Source organism: Alosa pseudoharengus, unplaced genomic scaffold (assembly GCF_046254945.1).
Source record: "Alosa pseudoharengus isolate Yale_2024_CS ecotype anadromous, Long Island Sound unplaced genomic scaffold, YU_APseudo_1.1 YU_APseudo_1.1_scf_18, whole genome shotgun sequence".
NCBI lineage: Eukaryota > Metazoa > Chordata > Actinopteri > Clupeiformes > Clupeidae > Alosa > Alosa pseudoharengus.
Window position 1 is genome coordinate 36,588,845 of NW_027468650.1, and position 3,583 is coordinate 36,592,427.

The window sequence follows — 3,583 nt, forward strand, 5'->3', positions numbered from 1 at the left end:
CATGCAATTAACTTTTGAACCGTATGCCCGATTTTGAATATCGCAATATCTTTGGAAGTCTTGGATGAGGCCGAACTCAACGCACCCCATGACGTCAATTTCCGCCATGTTGGATCTTCCGCCATATTGTATTTCATCAAAAACACTTAAAAGGCATCAAAGTTCGCAAAGTTTGTCCGATTTTCACGAAACTTGACGCAGATGATCGTCAGACCATGACTCATAAACGCATTGCTTTTTGGAGACATATTCAAAACCGGTTGCCTGTGACGACCAATCAAGTTTGGCGGCGAAGCCGCCAAACAGGAAGTGAAGTGATATCTCAGCAAGGCTTTCGCGTATCAACACCAAACTCAGTACAGGGTCTCAGTACCCAATTAGGAGGAGGCTCAATAAATTTGATGACTTTTGACCTATAGGTGGCGCTATAATTAGCAAAATTATGTTTTAGCCTGTAACGGGTCATGTGTTTAGAATTAAAGCATATTAGTGATATCTGTTAATACCTTGAGAGGTCCTTAGGACGAAACATGCCAACATGTGACGTCAACATAATTTATTCGACCGCCATATTGGATGTCATCAAAAACACTTAAAAGGCATCAAAGGTCAGAAAGTTTCTCCGATTTTCACGAAACTTGACGCAGATGATCGTCAGACCATGACTCATAAACGCATTGCTTTTTGGAGACATATTCAAAACCGGTTGCCTGAGACGACCAATCAAGTTTGGCGGCGAAGCCGCCAAACAGGAAGCGAAGTAATATCTCAGTAAAGCTTTAACGTATCAAAACCAAACTCAGTACATGGGGTCAGGACCCAATAAGGAGAAGGCTCAATAAATTTGATGACTTTTGACCTATAGGTGGCGCTATAATAAGCAAAATTACATTTTGGCCTGTAACGGGTGATGTGTTTGGAATTAAAACTTACTATTGGTGTCTGTTAATGTTAATGTTAATATACTAGTGATGTCTCTGGGAGGTCCTAAGGCTGACAGATGTGATTTTGTGATGTCAACATAATTGATCTGGCCGCCATATTGGATTTAATCAAAATCACTTAAAAGGCATCAAAGGTCACAAAGTTCATCCGATTTTCATGAAACTTGGTTCAGATGATCTTCAGACCATGACTCACAAACGCATTGCTTTTTGGACCCATATTCAAAACCCATCGCCCCTCTTGACCAATCAAGTTTGGCGGCGAAGCCGCCAAACAGGAAGTGAAGTGATCTCAGCAAGGCTTTTGCGTATCAACACCAAACTCAGTACAGGGTCTCAGGACCCAATTAGGAGGAGGCTCAATAAATTTGATGACTTTTGACCTATAGGTGGCGCTATAATCACAAGAAGTGGGCTCATATTTCAGCAATGCTTTCACATATTGAAACCAAACTTAGTATATGGACTTGGGACCTCATCCTGAGGACAGACAATAATTTTAGCAACGTTTGACCACTAGGGGTGCTATAATTTGCAACACTTTCTCGTATCGACACCAAACTTGGTACCTGGACTCGGGACCACATCCTGAATAAGGACAATACATTTAGTGACCTTTGACCACTAGGGGCGCTATAATTAGAAAAACTTTATCGTATCGACACCAAACTTGGTACATGGACTCGGGAACACATCCTGAAGACGCACAATATATTTAGTGAGCTTTGACCACTAGGGGTGCTACAATTATCAACACTTTCTTGTATCGACACCAAACTTGGTATGTGGACTTGTGACTACAACCTGACTACGCACAATAAATTTGGTGATGTTTGAGGTATGCATATGTGTGGGGGGTTATTGGGGTGTGTGGGGGAAGAAGTTTATCTGTGTATATGTGTGTGTGTGGGACAGGGGGGGTTAATTGGGTGTGTGTATAATGTAGCAACATTGGGTTGCCATGACAACTCCTGCTCAACTGCTTGGCCCCCTCATTGCTGCTTGCAGCTATATTTATTATTGTTCTTGTTCTTGGTGTTGTTTTTCTTGTTGTCCTTGTTCTTGTTCTTGTTTTTTCTTGTTCTTGATCGATCTTGTTGATGTTGTTGTTTTTAGGGAAGGTCTTGTATGTTCCAGTCACATCTTAAATTCAGCCCTCTACTTCTACTTTTTCACAGGTATTTGCTCCTGATATCCTGACCAGCAGAACATGTACAGAAAGAAGTGTTCCACTACCAATTTCGCTCATCTGTGGTTCTCCTGACATGTTGGGAGAGCAGGGATTTCAATTCTGACTGCTCTTCAATTAACATAATCATCCTCAACATCCTCACATCCTCACATCTTGCGCATCCTCACATTCTGCACATCCTCACATCCTGTGGTTCACTGCAACGGGTAGTTACATCAGTACAGCGGATCATTGGCGCATGAACTCGCCACATTGAAAGTTTACTGTTCCACACTGAGTAACATCTCATATTAATAGTTTGAATTTCTCCTTGGGCATCAATAAAGTATCTATCTATCTATTAGCACTATTTCGTAATTGTGCCACACTGACAAATTGCTGCTACTGTACTATTCAATGATTATTTTACCACACCAATGGTGTTCGATGAAATATACATCATGCACTCCGCGTGCAGACAGCAGTTGCAGGAATATGCTATCATCTTGAGCAATATCGTTATTTTTGCACTTAAACTTAACATTCCAGAATCAAATCCAAAACTTTTCCACGTTGAGTGACTACCATTGTTTTTCCACTTAAAAATGAGTTTCTTTAAATGATACTGATAATTGTAACTAGATACTTGTTTGAGTTTATTATATTTATTGACTGGGGCTTGAGTCCTTCTTTTTATTTGCTTTCCTATGTATCAGTGTACAATGCACAATAAAGCATATTTAAAGAAGTCTCACTGATTTCTTTAAGTTGTGTTCTATGTTCTGACCACTGACTGACTGCTCCCTGTTTATGACCAACAAGGTTAAGGTTAAATTAACCTCAGGTAAGTTTTTTCATCCCATGTAATATAATGTGTTGGTGTTATGAAATATTGGTGTCACCCCTACAAAGGCCTGACTGATTGGCGGCACCTGTAAGCATGGACCCTATTACTGTAAATACAGCTACAGTCAGTAAGTGTCTGCTCCAAGATTCGGCATGCCGTGTTTGACGGATCTGGATAGGGCCCTTGCGATGGCAACTTCAAGCTGGTGTATTACAAAACCAAGTTGCAGCATTATTTGGAGTGAGCCCTAGTACCATCTCCAAACTGAAGGTCAAATCTGTCTTCTACAGTTTTTCAGTCAAGGTTTGCAGGACAATATGGCTGACAGCTCTCTGCCCAGACAATCCGGAACAGACTGCACACAGCCAATCTCCGGTCTCATAGGGCAGCCAGGAGTCTTGCCATGACTGCCCTTCACCGTCAGGCCCATTTGCACTGGTGTCGGCAACACGTGCACTGGAACCTGAACATGTGGAGGAATGTTATGTTCAGTGATGTTTTCAGATTCTGGACTCATGGGATGGGATGCCGTCCCCCAGCAGTGTGTGAACAGGCTGGTGATTAGCTTGAGGAGAAGGTGCCAGGCTGTTGTGGCTGTGTGGTTTTTCCACATGCTACTGA

At 41.9% G+C, this 3,583-nt stretch overlaps 1 long non-coding RNA gene across 3 annotated transcripts in view; it reads left to right on the plus strand.

The window, feature by feature from the left end:
• Nucleotides 1-2,438, plus strand: part of LOC143131790 (uncharacterized) — a 7,509-nt gene extending 5,071 nt beyond the window's left edge. For all 3 annotated transcript variants that reach the window (XR_012988218.1, XR_012988217.1, XR_012988219.1), the window contains one exon: nucleotides 2,123-2,438. This is a non-coding gene — a long non-coding RNA (uncharacterized LOC143131790). The remainder of the gene's footprint in view (nucleotides 1-2,122) is intronic.
• The last annotated feature ends 1,145 nt before the right edge of the window (nucleotides 2,439-3,583 follow it).